Raw genomic sequence first — 20,506 nt, 5'->3', positions numbered from 1 at the left:
GCTTGTGTGTCAATCCTTTGCTGAAAGTCTTGTCTGGTTATAGCAGATAGCTTTTTCGGGCTCTGTATTTTCAAATACTAGAGTCTTAGCTTGGGTCACCCTAATAGATTCCTGGGAGTTTCCACTGCATTAGGTTTCTACCTTGACCACAAATCTCCCCCCAACCCCAATTCCAGTTGTCTCCTGGGAAAGGCAGAGGCAGGAGGGATCTCTATGAGTTCAAGTGTAGGTAGGGTGGTTACACAGTGAGACCCTTCCATATAAATAAAAGATGTGACGTGATGTAATGTTTCAAGTAATTTAATGTATTTGCCTTCTGATGTTTTTCTAAGATGGCTTTGGAATAGAAGAGAAATCAATCTGGAAAGTGACTGTCATTACAGTTTGCTATGGATGGCTCCTACATCATCAGCAATCCAAGTGAAGTCAAGGATTCCGGGTTTTACCAGTGTTTAGCCAACAACGCTCTTGGAAGTATTTTCAGGTGTAAAGCCATACTTCAATTTGCCTAAAGCCACTCCTTTCTAATTTACCTCATCTCTTTCTCTTTTGGGCATCTGTCCTGTTGTGCCCACCCTTATCATTTAATGTTTTTAAGTAGCATCTATATATAGTTGGCCTTCAAATATGTATATAAAGATGATATTTGTCTATGAATACTAGATTTACATATCTAACTTTTTACTCTACTAGACCTCAATATCTCACTCTATTTGGTTATAAGGAGCTATCATACTGACCTGCCCCAAAGCAGATATGCTTTCTCTGTTTTTTTTTTTTCCCTTTCTCTCATCAATGGCCAAAACCATGCATGTATTTACTTATGGAAATCTGCCAGTAAGTCTTTTGGCAAACCTATCGCCCCTGCTGTAAAAGCATATTCAAAATCTTTAAGTATTAGAGCCCTTCTACTCAAAAAGCCACTGAGTCCTTACTACAAGTCCCTACCCAATACATCATTTTTTCTTTCCCAAGCTATGGCAATCTTCTTATTTTGAAATAGTAATGTGTATAGTGATAACGTTCATAAATGCATTTTAGATAATGTATTCCGATCTTATTAACTTTCTACAGTCTCCTTTTTCTGCTAGTTTCCTCTTTTCCCAGATAACCCTACTCTTATTTTCATATCACATATGCACACACACACACCACATATATGAATTCCTACCTGTGCTTACATATTGGAGATTTTTTTTTGGTATTAAACATTTTATTTAAAGACTTTAATGTAAAAAAATATACAAATACAGATTATATTATAGTGAACAAGGCAGTATTCTACATGACAAAAATGAAAAGACAAATTTCTAAAGTAAGTGTATGGGCAACGAGGACACAACAGAACTAGACATCCGGTCTAGCTACCTGTGATCTGAGCACAAGCTTGTGAACACTGAGGAACCCTAAGACACAGATGCCACTCACTCTGCCATCCACACTTTATTCCCTGCGGAGTACTCTGAGAACTTTTACATAACATACAAAGAGCTGGCATGGCACTGGAGATTTTTATATATAAGAGAAAATGCAGATTATTTTTGTCTGTGTCTGGTTTGTTTGTCTTCCTACAATGATCTCCAGTTAGAACCATTTTCCTGAAAATGATACAATTTCATCATATTTTTATGGCTGAAAAAAATCTCTATGTATGTGTATTATTTTATTTATCTATTCATTTGGTGAAGTGTATTAAATCTGATTCTGTAACACCTGTTTTCAACTATGGTGTAATAAACACTGACATTCAGGTATTTTTGTAGAACATTGATTATATTCTTTTGGGAATATTCCCAGGAGTGGCACAGCTCCATTATATGATAGTCTATATTCAGACTTTCAAGGGACCACCATAATATTCGCTAGTGACTGAACTAGTTACCATTCTCGCCAGCACTGTGTGTTTGTTTTTCCTGCACTGTCCCTAGTATTAATGATTTTTTTGTATCCTTTATAAAAACTATTCTTTCTGCAGGTCAATGAAATGTCTATGTAGTTTTAATTTGCATTTCCTAGATAGGAAGGTTGAACATATTTTAGTTTGTCTGTGACAATTTGTGTGTGACATTCTGAGAACTGTCTGTTGATTTATCCATTTTGATGGCTTGTTCAAGTTTATGGTATTTTGGTTATATTTTCTTCCAATATACAGCCATCTCTTTGTTTAATGCTATCTTTGGTTGTATAGAAGCCATTTAATTTTATGAAGTGCCATTTCTGAATTCTGTTATTTCATGAACAAATGGGTTTCTTTCTGGAAAGTTCTTGACTATTGTGATGTATTTTCCTAATATTATTCTAAAGAATTGTAGGCATCCCATTAATGTCACTAATTCAATCTGAGTTGGGGTGTACAGGGGTGGGATATAGTGATTAAGTTTCACCCTTGTACAAGTGGATATCCAGTTTTACCAGCATCATTTGTTGATTAGTCTGACTCTTTTCCAAAGTAAGTTTTTACTAATTAAGTAAAAAAAAAAAAAAAAAAAGTCAGGTGGCCATATATGTGCAGGTTTAATTCTGGTTCTTTTATTTTATTCCTCTCACCTGAACATTTCTTCTTTTACCACTGCCATCCTGGCTTTGTCATGACAGCTCTGTAGCATCACTTGAAGTCAGGTACTGTGATACCGCTCTTATTCTTTTCACTCAAGATTGCTCTGGTTAATGAAGGGCTTCCATGTTTCCATATGGCTTTTAGAACTTTTTTCTATATCACCGATGAATAAATTTGGAATTTCCGTAGGAATACTATTGAACCCATAGGTCTTTTGTCATATTAACCCTGTCAATCCAAGAACATGAGTGCTTCCTCTCCTCTAAGACCTTCATCAGTTTCTTTCTTCATTGTTTTAAGCTTTTCATTGTAGAAACATATTTCATTTCTTTCATTATGACTATTTCTACATATTTTATTTTTGAGACTATTATGCATTAGGTAATATTATTGATTACTCTCTCAGCTTCTTTGTCACTGGTTTTCAGGAAAACAACTGATTTTGGAACTTAATATATTGCTGAAAACATTTATCAGTTCTATGTGTTTTCTGTTGGAACACTGAGGGACTCAATTATAAAATCATATCACCTGTACAAAGGGCATGTGATTTCTTCACATTCCATTCACTTTCATTTTAGTTTCTAATTTTATTTTTATATTTAGTTATGCATGTGTGTGAGTACTTAAGTGTGGGCTCGTACACATGAATGCAGATGCAAGCCAGAAGAGGGGCTTGATCCCCTGGGGCTGGTGTTATAGTTGGTTGTGAGTTTAGCAATGAGAGTTTTGGGAAGGGAACTCAGTTCCTCCAAAAGAGCAGCAAGTGCTCTCAACATTGAGCCATTTCTCCAGCTCTCTTTATATTTCTTCCTTTTTTTGTAGTGCTTTAGCTAACACAGCATATTGAATTATAGTGGAGTGAATAGAAGTCCTTGATTTCTATTTTCCTGATTTAACAGGATGTATGCAGAGCTTTTCTCCATTTAGTGTAATGGTGAGTAAAAGATGTATTTACTATGTTAATCTATATTCTCTATATTCCTAGTTTCTACAGGGCTTTTCTCACAAGGGATGTTGAACTTTGGCTAAGGAATTTTTTTTTTTTAAATTCATTACTTGAGTTGATCATGTGACTTTTGTTCTTATGTAAAGTCAATCTTCTGGTTCAGTTGTGAGAAGAGGACTTTCCAGCTCCTTCAAATCTAAGATTTCTGTTGACTTTCCATCTACTCACTGATGCTTCCAGTCACAACTGGACTTCATAATTTGTTTTACTTCTTCCCACTTTGACCTTTGCCCCTTCCTCTGTTGCAGGGCTTTTGTCCCACTCCCAATTCTGCTCTCTAGACAATCTGGTTCTGAAAGTATAGTGAATTTTTTCTTTGTCTCATCCTATGGTTCTGATCTTCTGCAAGGACATTAACTCTGCACTTGACACAGCAGAGTTAATGCTCTCCTTGTACTCCATGATGGACACTCTCAATCCATTCCAGTCTAAGGAGTTTTCGCTGCTACTCTGCTGTTACCCACAACAGAGGGTGGCTCCTCTCCACCCTCATTTATTCCCTGGAGATTCCAGTGGCCACACTAGAATTCAGAAGGAGGGCTCATCTACCATCGTCTCATCCTATGTCCTGATTCTTTTCACTTGCTTTCTTGTTTCTGCCTTAGCCAAAGCTAACTAGCCTCAGCGTGCAGTCACAGTGATGTCACCATGATGCAGGCCATACCCTGTCACTTCTCTGCTCCTAAAGTGGCTTATCCTTCACAAGCATAGGGGTTTCTACCCAAGTAGCCTCCATCCCTTACTCTTCATATCCGCCAGCCATACTTGCTTCCTTGGTGTTGTCCTTTTTCTCTTTATCAGATAAACCTCTCCCATTTCTTGATGCTTTCCCACACAGTTATCAAGGTCATGTTTTTTTTTTTCCTCCTTTCGAATTTTTATTGTCACATCATCAGTGGGGTCTTCTTGGACACATTTATGATTGGGATCATCTACTTCCTTTATTTTCTTCCTTTACAATTTCCCTTATCATGTGAATCTATAACTGAATATCAGTTATTTTTGCTACCTGCAGAAAAATCAGTCTGAAATGTGAACAAGGAGAGAATTTTCATTGTTTAATAATTACAATAGCTGTTACTTATTGAATATTTTTATTATGTCCTGGTCAAAACTAAGAGTTTCATTTATGTAGTATTTTGTCTAGTCCTTATTGCAATCCATATTTGTAAAATTTTTCTTACATTAAAGGAAAAAAAAACTGTTTTTCTCCATAAAACAGTTTTGACTCAAACATTTTCTTTCTTTCTTGTAAATGTATGTGTGTGCTTGCTTATGTGTTATGTGTTTAGGCATGTATGTGCTGTGCATGTGAAAGTCAAAGGTTAACATTGAATGTCTTCCTTGATTACTTTCCACTTTATCTTTTTGTGTTTGTTTGTTTTTTGAGACAGGTTTTTCCTGTGTAGCCTTGGCCACACAGGCTCACCTTGTTGACCAAGCCGGCCCGGAACTCACAGAGATCTGCTTGCTGCCTCCGGGAGTGCTGGGATTACAGCTGTGCACCTAGCTCCCACCTTATCGGTTGAGGCAAGTTCTCTCGCCAAACCTGGCACTCTAAGCCCTGCTTGCCATTGAGGTTTGGGGAATCCCCGTGTCCACTCTTGCTGCACTAGGATTACAGATATGCATGAACCTGTTTCTCTTTCGTTGTTACCAGTGATCAGACATCAGTCCCCCATTTTATTGACTGGGCCATCTCCCCAGCCCAGCCCTCAAAGGGCATTTTGTACCCCTGCATCTGAGTGATCTTTTCTTTGCCTTTTGAGTGAATTAGATTCAACCCCATTTGATGGGAGAGATATTTGTGCATAAATATTATTTCTCTACCCAATATATTACAGAGGGAAAGAAACTGGCTTCATTATCTTTGAATATATAATACTTTAAGTCTACAACAGGATCTTGCATATGGAAAGAACTCATTAAATGTTAAATTATGAACTATGAAGACAAATATGTGACAGTTTGGTAATGAATTTAAAAAAGCATTTTCACATTTTAGAGGGCTGGTTTTAGAAGAACAGGGCGGCTTTCCAATTTCTATCTGTCAATCTCTAGATTCCATTGCTTGCTTGAAGGTAGAAACAATATTTCTCAGAATGATGCCAAGTTTACCTTCTTCCAAATGTTTATAATGTACAGTTTTCTGAATCCCTCTAAAACATAGAAGGCACTGATGTCAACAAATCTATAATTATGTAGATTAAGCATTTCATAATTAATTTATGGCAAAGCCTTCATGTATGTTTACAGTTATAGAAAGATAATATAAACCTTTTCCAGTTCTCTTAAATAGTCTAGTTACTAATGCTAGAGTGGTTGTGTCTTTGTAAATGCAAACTTTCTTTACATATCATCTATTAGGAAAACAGTGGTTTCTAGAACTTATTTTTTTACATGAATGTTAAGGTCATCATATCTTCTTTTGATCAGTTTCCCAGTGTGCATCACACAATGTTATACATCCTTCCCCCACTTGAGTAGGTCTGGGTTTATACAGAGCTTAAAAACTCCTAAAAGGACACAACTAAAAATTTAATGTGCAATTCAGCAAAGTCTTTTTGAATTTTGCATTAGATTTTCCTTTAGCCTTGGGTAAAGCTATAAAAAAAAATTACCTGCTTAAAAATGTAATCATCACACAGGAACCTTCCTAAAGTCAGCATCAAATAGAATAAAATATATTTTATTAATGATACAATTCACAAAATTACTGGTCCTGCCACTCTCTGCCCTCCAGGGAGCACCCCCTCCCCTGGTGGCATGTGCATCTGTTATTGGGGTTTGTTCTGTGTAATTTAACCTTCTGATTGCCTTGAATGCCTAATGAAGTAGAGCAAGCTAAAGGCCATCTAAATATGTATTGGCTTCTTTGGAAAATGGACCAGTGAGATCCTGTCTAGAGGAAGAGTTGCAGGATGACCACTTCCTGCCTGGAGAACCAGAAGCAAGAATAGACAATAAAATATAGAAAATATGTATCAGTGATGTTTTTTTGTTGTTGTTGGAATCAATGAGTAAGTTAAAAGGCATATTGTTTTCCAGAGAATAAACTTTTACTCCTTAATTAGATTTATCCAGAAAAAAATAATTTGAACATTCAGGTATACTTAAATTCCAATGAGATTTAGTGTCCATTTTCAAGATAAAAGCAGGTAAGAAGATAAACCCATTTTTAGAAAGGAAATATGCAGACTCTCTTTGACAGAGAGGGAATGTCAGGTGGGGTAGGGGGGGTCAACTCACAGGGTCCTTGTTGCAAAAGAGCAGTCGTTATAATATTGGGACAAGTGATTCCCATTAGTTATTTCGTGCTGAAGAGCTGCTTTGAAGATACACTCTGAGCATGCCCAACCATCTGAAACCCATCTGCTCTACGATCTATATTTCAGATGTCTAGGCAATTAAGCAGGCTCTGTGTAAATCTTTCCAGGTAATCCCCAAACCATTCTGGAATACTTTGGCAAAACAAAAAGATGTTATAAGGCATAGTACAGGTAGGACAGAATACTTTATTTTCTGCCCTATTACATTATTACTTTTTTTTTCCTTTAAAAACTTTAATGGAAAAGAAATGTATAGAATAACTGCCAAGTCCCATGAATTATTTCTTTTTTAATTTTTTTGTTAACGTCTATGATCCAGGAAAGAACATTTCATTTTCGTTGCTGTAGTCTGGGCACCTGATAGAGAATACCCAATGTGGGTTGTGGACCCATGTTTACATGGTCCAGGAGAAAAAAAAAAAAAAAAGAAGTGGTTGTTGCGCTTTGCACGTTTTAGATCCCCTTCTCTCACAGAGTTGGGCTCTGGCATCACTCTTGGTTGATTAGGGTTCTCTGGTAAATGGCGTGCGTTTTCTCTTTGGTGACCTTAGATAGCTCCCCGACGGCAGGCTGCACCCAGCTCAGTTCGTCCAGCACACTCTCATCAAACTTTGCCTGCTCTTTGTGGCAGTGACAAAGCAGCTGCAGGCTGGAGTGATGTAGGCAAGTCTACTCCTGTGCGAAAGGCTGCACAGTGATGCTTTATCTGCCTGAAGGAGTTCAGTGCACACCCGTCGACCAAGCTTGTCCTCCTTCAAACAGCGCCTCAGGTCCTTCTCTTCCTAGTGGCACAGAATAAACTCCTTATTGGTCTTACCACACTGAGCACCATAGCGATGGGCTGCAGCTTTAAGCACGGCTGAGCTGACTTTCACCTCTTCTACTCTTTTTTTTTCTTCCAAAACTTTATTTTTTTTATTCAACAATGTACACTTATTGTCTTATTTGATCTACAAATATCTCAAGTTTTTCTGATAAAATAAGTAAAGCTTAGTATGGTTGTAGAGTGTAATTTTGTATTTTTAAAACATTGAACATTAAGTAAGACATTAATAAGGGAAGATCACCGTGTAACCGAGACTTTCTTGTAACCTGTAACATCAGCAACAACTTTAGTAAATACCTAAACAGATATTTAGCAAAACAGTAATTTCTGTTCAATATTTTTCTATCTAGAAAAGACCAATTTTTATTATTTTTAAACTGGAAAAAACAAATATTAAAAAAATTGAGAGGGAAAGGAACAATACTTTCTAACATTAACTGTAATTCACTAATTATCTTTTTCAAAAGTTAAAAGGCAACCCAGCTCATAAATAAATGTTTGTGCACAATATGCAGAGATTACTTCTCCAATTAAGTTCAGAAATTGGGCTTCTGGTTCATTCACTGCAGTTGCGTGTTCTAGGTAGGTCATAGAGGTTGTTTAGATGTGCTGGCCACAGCTTGTCTTTCATCTTTTAATGGGTAACTTCAGTAACTAAGGACATTTGTCAGTGAGTTGAGTAAAAGATATTGCCAATGGTGTTTTCCCCAAGCTCCCACATATGAGAGATATTTTATTTGATAGCTTTGTCTGTCTAAAAGAGGGTTACTTCTCTTTCGTCTTGTTGGCTTTGAAAAGACAGCAAAAGTTCTGTTTGTTTATAGTGGTAGTTAGTAAATCTTGTAGAGATTCAAAATGTGGTCTATGATGCATAGCTTTATAAACACTGGCAGTAGCAAACAGTTTGAGCATCTGTCAGTAGCTCATTCATGTCCAGTCTTAGAAACATACTGGTAGCTAGGCTTTATGGTGGACACCTGTAATACTGGAAACTATGAGACTGAAGCAGGAGGACTACGAATTCAAAGCCAGACCTCTTCTACTCTTTCAGAGTGGGCAGTTCCATTATCCCTGGCATGAGAGCAGCAGGTGTGACTCAGATCAGGTGCCCACGGTGGTGCTGCCCGTCTCCTTCAATTCCCTATTAGGTCTCTGAGACTGCCCAGTACCTTGACGTTATAACTTCTAATGGACCTATACCAACAATATTTCATCTCTAATATCTAGATGTATGGATTCGGTAAGTATCTGTTGGAAAAATCGACTTACAAGGAGAAAATATGAAAATCCACAAAAGAGGAGATTGCCCCAGGACTATGTATTAGCATTTATGATGATATTTGGTCCAAATCCCATGTACTACTGAAAATTAGAGAGAATTCAATTATCTCTTTCATAATCATGCCAACCTAAGTTGATGTTTTGTATTTCAGAAAATATAAAATACAGTGTTATATTCAATCACAATTTTAGTCAGATGTGCTGAATTCATCGTCCTAATAAATATTCACTTACCAAGTAAGTTACAGTTTCAAAGTGTAATGAAAGGCGAGAATAGGCCATTAGTTGTGATGACAAATTTGAAGTGCTTTCTGAAGATATGGAGATGGTAGGGATAGAATATTTAAAGAAGACAGAATAAAATTTCAGGAAATACCCTCTCCAAGTTCTAACTTTAGAAATCATGAAGTACTTTAGAAAGGGTATGAAACCACATGCTACCACAAAACAACGCACATGCAGCCATGGCCATATACTTATATATTTGTTTCTATAGGGAGTGACTAAAAGCAAATGAGATGGAAAATGTTCAACCCCTTAAAAGAAGTGAACCACAGTGGGTGACAACTAAATCTATGTCATTTCTCACCCAAGTATATAGCTTACACTGCAGTAGAATTGCTCTACAGCTAGAGCCAAAGCTGCTAGCTTTAGTGTTATTTCCGCACAGTGTGAGAGAACTGACTTTAGAGCTATCAGAGAAGCTGAAAATTGAGTATGGGAATCCCAGAGAAAGTGGATCTACAGATTGGTGAATCTCCAAATTTTATCTAAACTCTCCTCAAATGTTTACTTGACCTGAAAGATATTATTATATGTGTGAGGCTGTCAGGAGCCCAACAGCTAGGAAGCTAAGGTATTTCTGCTGATTTTGTCTGCAGAACTCTTTGTCCCTTTGCAGGGGTTTGATAATGATCTTCTCTTTTCACAGCCCCATAGTAGAGGTGTGACTTTAGAGGAAACATTATATCACAGGGCTTAGAATATACTTAAAATGAGATACAAAAGCCGAGTAGATCCCCCATCAAAGAAATAAACCAAGCTGCCAGAAGCAGCTGGTCTACCAGTAATCTCAATGTCTGCTAGAATAAAATTTACTACTGTTCAGAGGGTGATGAGCAAATGCAAAGTACTTTCTCCAAAGTCAAGTTTAAAACTACATTTCGACTTGTTAATGTTTTAAGCCCTAATCAAAAGAAAAAGTAATTAGTAATAAATTACTAATTTGAGGAGCCCTATATAATGATATTAGATTATAACTATTTAAAAGCAAAAATAGTTTTCTTTCTCTACCTTGTATGAATCTACTATGAGGTGTCTACAGCAATAGGTTTTTAGTGTAGAGTGTCAGAGGGAGACCAAGAGCTCTGGCAAAAGCCAGTAATTTTGGAGGTTTAAATGGAAAACAGCTCCAAAAGAAGTAATCCGTTCCTGCCACTGGCCTTTTTGTTAGCTTGTGGTGTCTAAAAGAATCATTTGAAATTTCATTATAAGATAAGTACATTAAAAGTACGCAACATACTCTTTAAATATATGCCTATATAACATTATACTTATGCATACTATAATGTGTGTGTATAATAGTACATATTATATAGATATATAATATATTAAATATGTAATATACAATATTTGCTGAGAGCCAAGGCCAGCTAGTGGAAAGTTACAGACAGCTGCAACAAGGTCTTAGGTGAGAGATTTACGTTTTCTGAACTTATGAGACATCTGTTCATCAGGCTAGATATTTTGATATATCTTAGCTGACATTCTTGTCGTATCTCTTTTAGTAAACATTCTTGCGGTGTTCTGCATCATCATTAATCACCCTGTTATGTTTTGTAAACTATATTGCTGACACATTTTCCCTTCCAGCCTTCTCCCTATAAAGTTGTGTGAAAATTTTTAAATAAACCAGAGCGAGATCAGACTATAGACTTGTTCTCATTCCTTGTGTCTCTTGTCGCCACCCCCATTCTTTTGGCCCCTCCTTAGGAACTTGTTGAATTCCCGCTGGACGGGACATAATTGGTGCCCAACGTGAACCTGAGGCACAGGGATTGAATTGAACGTTGTTCTTTGTGGGCCTATACAATTTCCTAGGATCTCCGCTTCTACAGGGGAAGTGAGTGAAGATCCTGCATAAGAGATCTCCACAGAGCCACCTGTCTGTGAGTCTGATCCGGAGAGATAAGTCAGAATGATGAATTATGGGACAAGAATTGCATAAGTATGACTTATTCTTACACGGTCTCAAGGAGTCCTTCAAGACACGAGGAGTAAGGGTAAATAAAAGAGAATCTCACAAGCTAAAGAGATACTTGAAAAATTAGAGCAGCCAAACAGGCAAAAAAACACAAACAAACAAAAACAAAAAAAGTACTTCTAAGGTTATTTAAAATGTTCATAAAGGAGCTCAAACAGATTTGTGTAATTTGAGAGCAAAATTGATTTAGGAGACAAGTTCTAGATAATGAGTATAAAACAGAGTAAAAAAAAAAAAAAAGCTGCCAAGTCTCATAATTCAGGTTGGCCTCCTGTGCCTCCCTCCCTCTAACCCAAACAAAGAAAAAAGGCCTGCAGGTGGGCCAGGGCAGAACACAAGGAGCAGGGCATAGCTCTAGCTCATAACTCAGTGAGCAGGAGGAATGGGACCACTGTACTTCTTCTTCCCCCTCCCCTACAGTGGGCTAGGCTTCGCAGAACTGGGTGGATGGGAACACTCACACCCTCAGAATTGGCTGCTGAACTGAGCATCATCACACTGCCCCTTTCCTCCTCTCATCCCTCCTCCCATGGGCTTCAGTCAGTTTCAGCTCTCTGACAGAGGCCAGAGGGATGGAGCCACCTTTAGTTTCAAAGATTAAATTGTGTGCACTGATAAATTCTGAGTTTTAAATCTAGTTCTGACTTTTGAAATCATGGTTATGCTCTATAAATTCACTCCTAAAGAAAATGATTTGTTTTCATATTACAAAAACAGGTTTAAAAAATATTTAAATGTTTAAAAAGCAGATACGGTGGTTGTTTTTTGTCTTTGTCTCTGTGTTTTCTTTTTGTCTGCTGGCTGTCTGCTTTGGTTTCTGGTTTCGGTTTGCTCTCGAGGTCTGGGAAACTTGGAGTTTCTAATCTGGTCAAGGGAGTCTGGGAGATGCCCCAGTTCCTGGGGAAAGAGCCCATGAAGGCAATAGGGTCACAAGCAGACAGGTGAAGGAAGTAAACAAAACAACTCAAGACCTGAAGATAGAACTAGAAAAATTAAAGAAAACACAAATGGAGGAAATAATGGAGAGGAAGAATTTAGGGAAGAAAACAGGAACTACAGAGGGTAAGCATAACCAACAGAATACAAGAAATGGAAGAAAGAATCTCAGGTGTAGAAGATACAATGGAAGAAATCGATGTATCTGTCAAAGAAAATGTGAAATCCAAAAAATTCCTGACACAGACCGTCCAAGAAATCCAAGAAAATATGAAAAGACAAAACCTAAGAATAATAGGAATAGAGGAAAAAGAAGACTCTCTTCTCCAAGGCCCAGAAAATATTTTCAACAAAATCATTGAAGAAAATTTCCCCAAGTTAAAGGAGAAGCCAATAAGGATACATGAGGCCTACAGAACACCCAACAAATTTGACCAGAAAAGAAAATCCTCCTGCCACATAATAATCAAAACAGTAATACAGAACAAAGAAAAAATACTAAAAGCTGCAAGGGAAAAAGGCCAAGTAACATATAACTGCAAACCCATTAGAATCACACCTGACTTTTCAACAGAAACTATGAAAGCCAGAAGGGCCTGGACAGATATCATGCAGACCCTAAGAGAACACAGATGTCAACCCAGGCTACTATACCCTGCAAAACTCTCAGTCCTCATAGACGGAGAAAACAAGATATTCAATGACAAAAACAAATTTCAACAATACCTACACACAAATCCAGCATTACAGAAGATACTGGAAGGGAAAATACAACCCAAGAAAATTAGCTTCTGTCAAGAAAACACAGGAAATAATTAACCTTACTACAGCAAAACAAAAAGCAACCAAGCATACAACCTTATGAACACAACAAACATCAAAATCAAAGGATCTAAGAGCCACTGGTCATTAATTTCTGTCAACATCAATGGACTCAACTCTCCAGTAAAAAGACACAGATTAACAGAATGGATACGTAAACAAAACCCAGCAATCTGTTGCATACAAGAAACACACCTAAGACACAAAGATAGACATTACCTGAGGGTAAAAGGTTGGAAGACGACTTTCCAAGCAAATGGACCCAAGAAACAAGCAGGAGTAGCCATTCTAATATCTGATAAAATAGACTTTCAACCAAAATTAATAAAAAGAGATGAGGAAGGACACTTCATACTCATCAAGGGAAAATTCCACCAGGAAGACATCACAATCCTGAACATCTATGCCCCAAATACAAGAGCACCCACATTTGTAAAAGAAACATTGATAAAATTTAAACCACATATAGATCCCACACATTAATAGTAGGAGACTTCAACACCCCACTCTCAACAAAGGACAGGTCAACAAAACAGAAATTAAACAAAGAAACAATATCTCTGACAGAGGTCATGAATCAAATGGACCTCACAGACATTTACAGAACTTTACACCCAAACACAAAAGAATTTACCTTCTTCTCAGCACCTCATGGAACCTTCTCCAAAATAGACCATATAGTTGGTCACAAAGCAAGCCTCAACAGATACAAGAAGACTGAAATAATCCCTTGTATCCTGTCTGATCACCATGGAATAAAGCTGGACTTCAACAACAACAGAAATATCAAAAAGCCTACACACACATGGAAACTGAACAACTTGTTACTAAATGACAGCTGGGTCAGGGAAGAAATAAAGAAAGAAATTAAAGCCTTTCTAGAACTCAATAAAAATGAAGACACAACATACCCTAACTTGTGGGACACAATGAAAGCAGTGCTAAGAGGAAAGTTCATAGCACTAAGTGCCTTCGAGAAGAAATTCGAGACAGCTCATTCAAGCAACTTAATGGCCCACTTAAAAACCCTAGAAAAAGAAGGAGCAGACACCCCAAAAAGGTGTAGACGGCTGGAAATAATCAAACTCAGGGCTCAAATTAATCAATTAGAAACAAATAAAACAATTCAAAGAATCAATGAAACCAAGAACTGGTTCTTTGAGAAAATCAACAAGATCGACAAAGGCTTTAGTTAGGAGCCAAGCTAACTAAAAGGCAGAGAGACACCACCCAAATCAACAAAATCAGAAATGAAAAGGGGGACATAACTACAGACACTGAGGAAATCCAAACAATCATTAGGACTTACTTGAAAAGTCTATACTCAACAAAATTTGAAAATCTAAATGAAATGGACAATTTTCTTGATCGATTTGACTTACCAAAGCTGAATCAGGACCAGGTAAATCAATTAAATAGTCCTATATCCCCCAAAGAAATAGAAGCAGTCATCAAAAGTCTCCCATCCAAAAAGAGCCCAGGACCAGATGGCTTCAGCGCAGAATTCTACCAGACCTTCAAAGAAGAGCTAACTCCAATTCTCTTCAAACTATTCCACAAAATAGAAACAGAAGGAACATTACCAAACTCATTCTATGAAGCCACAATCACCTTGGTACCTAAAACTCACAAAGACTCAACAAAGAAAGAGAATTTCAGGCCAATCTCCCTTATGAACATTGATGCAAAAATACTTAACAAAATACTTGCAAACTGAATCCAAGAACACATCAAAGGTATTATCCACTATGACCAAGTAGGCTTCATCCCAGGTATGCAGGGGTGGTTCAATATACAGAAATCCATCAATGTGATCCACCATATTAACAAACTGAAAGAAAAAAACCACATGATAATCTCCCTAGATGCTGAAAAAGCATTTGACAAAATCCAACATCAATTCATGTTTAAAGTACTGGAGAGATCAGGGATACAAGGCACATATCTAAACATTGTAAAGGCGATATACAGCAAGCCTATAGCCAACATCAAACTGAACGGAGAGAAACTTAAAGCAATCCCACTGAAATCAGGGACAAGACAAGGCTGCCCACTCTCTCCATATCTCTTCAACATAGTGCTGGAAGTCCTTGCTAGAGCAATAAGACAATCGAAGGAGATCAAGGGGATACAGATGGGAAAGGAAGAAGTCAAATTATCACTATTTGCAGATGATATGATAGTATACATGAGTGACCCCAAAAATTCTACCAGGGAACTCCTACAGCTGATAAACACCTTCAGCAATGTGGCTGGATACAAAATTAACTCAAAAAAATCAGTAGCACTCCTGTATACAAAAGACAAAAGGGCTGAGAAAGAAATTAGAGAAACAACACCCTTCACAATAGCCACAAATGACATAAAGTACCTTGGTGTAACCCTAACCAAGCAAGTCAAAGACTTGTATGAAAAAAATTTCAAGTCTCTGAAGAAAGAATTAGAAGAAGATATGAGAAGATGGAAAGATCTCCCATGCTCATGGCTTGGCAGGATTAACAGTAAAAATGGCCATCTTATCAAAAGCAATCTACAGATTTAATGCAATTCCAATCAAATTGCCAACACATTTCTTTACAGACCTGGAAAGAAAAATTCTCAACTTCGTATGGAATAACAAGAAACCGAGAATTGCTAAAACAATCCTCTACAATAAAAGATCTTCTGGAGGTATCTCCATCCCTGATCTCAAGCTGTACTATAGAGCAACAGTTATAAAAACTGCATGGTACTGGCATAGAAACAGAATGGAGGATCAATGGAATCGAACAGAAGACCCAGAAATAAACCCACACACTTACGGACACCTGATTTTTGACAAAGATGCCAAAATCATACAATGGAAAAAAGATAGCATCTTCAACAAATGGTGCTGGTCCAACTGGATGTCTACATGTAGAAAAATGCAAATAGATCGATACTTATCAACCTGCACAAAACTGAAGTCCAAGTGGATCAAAGACCTCAACATAAAAACAGACACATTAAATCGGCTAGAAAAAAAAGTGGGGAATACCCTAGAACTCATTGGTACAGGAGAAAACTTCCTGAACAGAACACCAACAGCACAGGCTCTAAGAGCAACAATCAATAAATGGGACCTTATGAAATTGAAAAGCTTCTGTAAAGCAAAGGACACCATCATCAAAACAAAGCGACTCCCTACAGATTGGGAAAGAATCATCACCAACCCTTTATCTGACAGAGGACTCATATCCAATATATATAAAGAACTAAACAAGCTGAAAAGCAACAAACCAAGTAATCCACTTAAAAAATGGGGAACAGAGCTAAAGAGAGAATTCTCTGTAGAGGAATATCGAATGGCAGAGAAGCACTTAAAGAAATGCTCAACCTCATTAGCCCTTAGGGAAATGCAAATAAAACAACCCTGAGATTTCACCTTACACCCATCAGAATGGCCAAGATGAAAAACTCAAGGGACAACACATGCTGGAAAGGTTGTGGAGAAAGGGGAACCCTTCTCCATTGTTGGTGGGAATGTAAACTGGTACAACCACTCTGGAAATCAATCTGGCACTTTCTCAGACAACTAGGAATAGCGCTTCCTCAAGATCCAGCCATACCACTCCTAGGCATATACCCAAAAGAGGCACAAGTACACAAAAAGGACATTTGTTCAACCATGTTTGTAGCAGTTTTATTTGTAATAGCCAGAAGCTGGAAACAACCCAGATGCCCCTCAACTGAAGAATGGATGCAGAAACTGTGGTACATCTATACAATGGAGTATTACTCAGCAATGAAAAATAAGGAAATCATGAAATTTGCAGGTAAATGGTGGGACCTGGAAAGGATCATCCTGAGTGAGTTGTCCCAGAAGCAAAAAGACATGCATGGTATATACTCACTCATATAAACATACAATGTAGAATAAACCCACTAAAATCTGCACATCTAAACAAACTAAGCAAAAGAGAGGACCCTAACTAAAATGTTCAATCCCCATCCTGAAAGGCAAAGAGGATGGACATCAGAAGAAAAAGAAAATAGGAAACAACCTCGGAACCTGCTACAGAGGGCCTCTGAAAGCAGAAGAAAACAGGAAACAACCTTGAAACCTGCCACAGAGGGCCTCTGAAAGCTTCTGCAGTATAGACTGTCAAAGCAGATGCTGAGCCTGATGGCCAACTGATGGGCAGAGTGAATGGAATTTTATGTAAGAAGAGGGAAATAGTAAGAGCTGTAGGGGACAGGAACTCCACAAGGAGAGCAACAGAACAAGATAATTTGAACACAGGGAACTTCCCAGAAAATCATACTCCAACCAAGGACTATTCGTGGAGATGACCTGGAACCCCTGCACAGGTGTAGCCCATGGCAGTTCAGTGTCCAAGTGGTTTACATAGTAATGGGAAGAGGGACTGCCTCTGACATAATCTGATTGGCCTGCTCGTTGATCACTTCCCCCTGAGGGTGGAGCAGCCTTACCAGGCCACAGTAGAGGACAATGCAGCCACTTTTGATGAGAACTGATAGACTAAGATCAGAAAGAAGAGGAGAACCTTCCCTATTAGTGGACTTGGGGAGTGACATGCATGCAGAAAGGGGAGGGATCGGGAGGGGAGGAGGGAGGGGCTTATGGGGGGGATACAAAATGAATAAAGTGTAATTAATAAAAAATTTAAAAAAACAAAAAAATGTTTTACAAAGTACAAAAATTAAAAGAGTATTCTAAAATATAATAAATTAACCAAAGAAGTGGGAATTAGGACCAGCAGATAGACAAACTGGAAAGAAAAGAGAAAAAGAAAATGGCACCCACATCTCCTTCTAGTGTGTAATTAAAGTGCATGGAGATAGACTAAACTCCCAATTAAAGGATATTGCCATGGTTCAGAAATAATTGTATCTCATTTCTAAACCACCAGCAATACTCATCACACTTAGATATGAGGAAAATGAGTGGCTAACAGAAAGATTAGAAAACTCTGCAGTGCTAGCAATAATCAGAAATAAATGGGGAGAAGCTATATTAAAGCTTATGCTCTCCAGGCTAGTAAGCATGAGGAAGTTGGAGAAGCTATAAACATCTGATTGTTGTAGGTTATGATAACAATGATTACAAGAAGAGAAAGGGACATTTCATTATGATGAGTTTATAAGCTCTCCAGGAAGACAAAAGTTTCATGTATATGTATGTAGCTCTTACTGGAGGTTCAAAATACACTCTAAATATGGGCAAAACTTAAAATAAGAATATTTATATGCCTTGATATATATCAAGAAATTTTAATTTCTGTGTTTCTATAGTTGGTATAACTAGTCGATGAATCAGCAAACCAATAAGTGTTCTGAAAAATAGCATGTGCTGCTTTGAACTCTTTCAGAACGTTAGACAAGGATGTGTTTGATTCTCACATTAACTAGTAAAGTCTGTACTTTGAACTATAAAAGATGTTTCATTGTGTTAAACACATGACAACATTTCAAAATGACGAAAGTATAGAGTATATAAAATTGTTGAATGTTGGAAGTTTGAAAGTCTTTGTCCTGAACTGACAATTGTTTTACAAATTAGAAACCCCAAATTATCTGAAAATCTCCAATGGACAAAAGAACAAGTCATGAGAGATAGCCAGAATTAGTTTTACGGAATTGCAATGAAAACGTTAAAAAAATGTAAGCATATGGAGGAGCTTAGATGAATTTTCACAGCACTGAATATGTCTATTTGAAAACACAAGAAGGTCTGACTTCAAGACCAATAAAGACTAACCAGAAATCTGGGAAAAGACCAAGTACATACAAAGTAATATGAAGCATGAATGCAAAACAGGTTGGAGTAGACACCAATGAAATACAAACAAAATGAAGAAATCAAATACTGAAAATGTTTACAGAACTCACATATCCTGGGTTTCACATATGACGGTAATATAGGGAGGAAAAAAATGACTGTTATTATATTTTTTTTCTTGGCATATATTTAATCAGAATAGTTGTACAGATATCATAAGGGAATTATTATGAAGGTATGTTAAATAATATGGTAATTCACATAAAAAGGTTTCTAGTAATTGGGAACTTATTGGGGAAAATCTCCTGGTACATGTCTGCAACACTTGAAATGTTGGGAAAGCAAGACTGAAAGTTGAACATAATGAAAAGCATATTATTACCGCATTAGATGCAGGACACGAGTTAGCACAATAAATTACATTTCCAGAGATAATTCAGTAATCTAGAAACCAAAAGAATCAATTGTACAGGTGTCTGAACCAATGAAATCAGGAAATCTATAGAACTAAGAAGACATTTGTTGGAAAGAAATAATTAAACTTCTTTTATTCTCTTATGCCATTATTTTCTACAAAGAGAATCTTAAGGAATGTACAAGGCAACTATAAATAAATGAATTTGTCAAAATTGGGAAATAATTATAATACACAGAAATAAATTATGTTTCTACATATTGCTAAAACTGTTAAAATGTGAATTATAAGAGTTTAAAAACATAAAAATATGTACTTAAATATTTAGTCAATAAAGTGTAAGTTTGTAATAAGAGCTACAAATATTATTGAATAAAATTAAGAAGCCTAATGTATTGAGATCTCTTTATTCATGGTGGTGATGCTATCATTCAGTGACACAGTATTTAACATTATTTAAGAGAGTGTTTGTAACCTTAGTAAACATCAAAAAAAAAATCTGCTTTACCTGAAAAATACACTGATATCTCACAAAAGGAAAACCTGAGGTCCTCATTATAAAAATTGCCAATGTACAACTCAGTTTATAAATAGGATAAAATTAAAAGTGGCCATTGGTAGACAGACAGGCAGAAGAAAGGATAAGGCTATTGAGAAAAGGGATGGTGAACTCTAAATGGTTCAAACTTCATTTCAATTATTGATTGTGTTGTGTTTTTCATCCTACTAGCTGTCTTTTAACTCCATCTAACTTTAGTACAACTTTGCATCTGTGCTCAACCTATTCTGTTTCTTAAGAAATCAGATAGGATAAACATACTAAAATCTGTACACCTAAAGAAGATAAACAGGAAAGAGGACCCGGGGTAAGATGATCAATCCTCACTTAGAAAGACAAATGGGATGGACATTGGAAGTAGGAGAAAAGAAGTAACAGGACAGGAGCCTACCACAGAGGGCCTCTGAAAGACTCTACCTAGCAGTATATCAAAGCAGATGCTGAGACTCATAACCAAACCTTGGGCAGAGTTCAGGGAATCATATGAAAGAAGGTGGAGTTAGTATGACCTGGAGAGGACAGGAGCTCCACAAGGACCAAATATATCTGGGCACAGGGGTCTTTCATGAGAATGTTTCTCCAACCAAGGACCATGTATGTATATAACCTAGAACCCCTGCTTGGATGTAACCCATGGTAGCTCAGTATCCAAGTGGGTACCCTAGTAAGGGGAACAAGGACTATTTCTGTCATGAACTAAATGGCTGGTCCTTTGAACTCCCTCCACCCCAGAGGGAGGAGCAGCCTT

At 37.2% G+C, this 20,506-nt stretch overlaps 1 pseudogene; it reads right to left on the bottom strand.

Annotated features, from left to right (window-relative positions):
- Positions 1-7,196: 7,196 nt before the first annotated feature.
- LOC129666306 (NADH dehydrogenase [ubiquinone] 1 alpha subcomplex subunit 8-like) lies at positions 7,197-8,799 on the bottom strand (annotated as a pseudogene).
- Positions 8,800-20,506: the final 11,707 nt, after the last annotated feature.

Source organism: Psammomys obesus, unplaced genomic scaffold (genome assembly GCF_907164565.1).
Source record: "Psammomys obesus unplaced genomic scaffold, mPsaObe1.curated_primary_1811, whole genome shotgun sequence".
NCBI classification, from domain to species: Eukaryota; Metazoa; Chordata; class Mammalia; order Rodentia; family Muridae; genus Psammomys; species Psammomys obesus.
The sequence above is the reverse complement of the archived record's forward strand: the minus strand, read 5'-3'. Positions and strand labels throughout refer to the sequence as shown.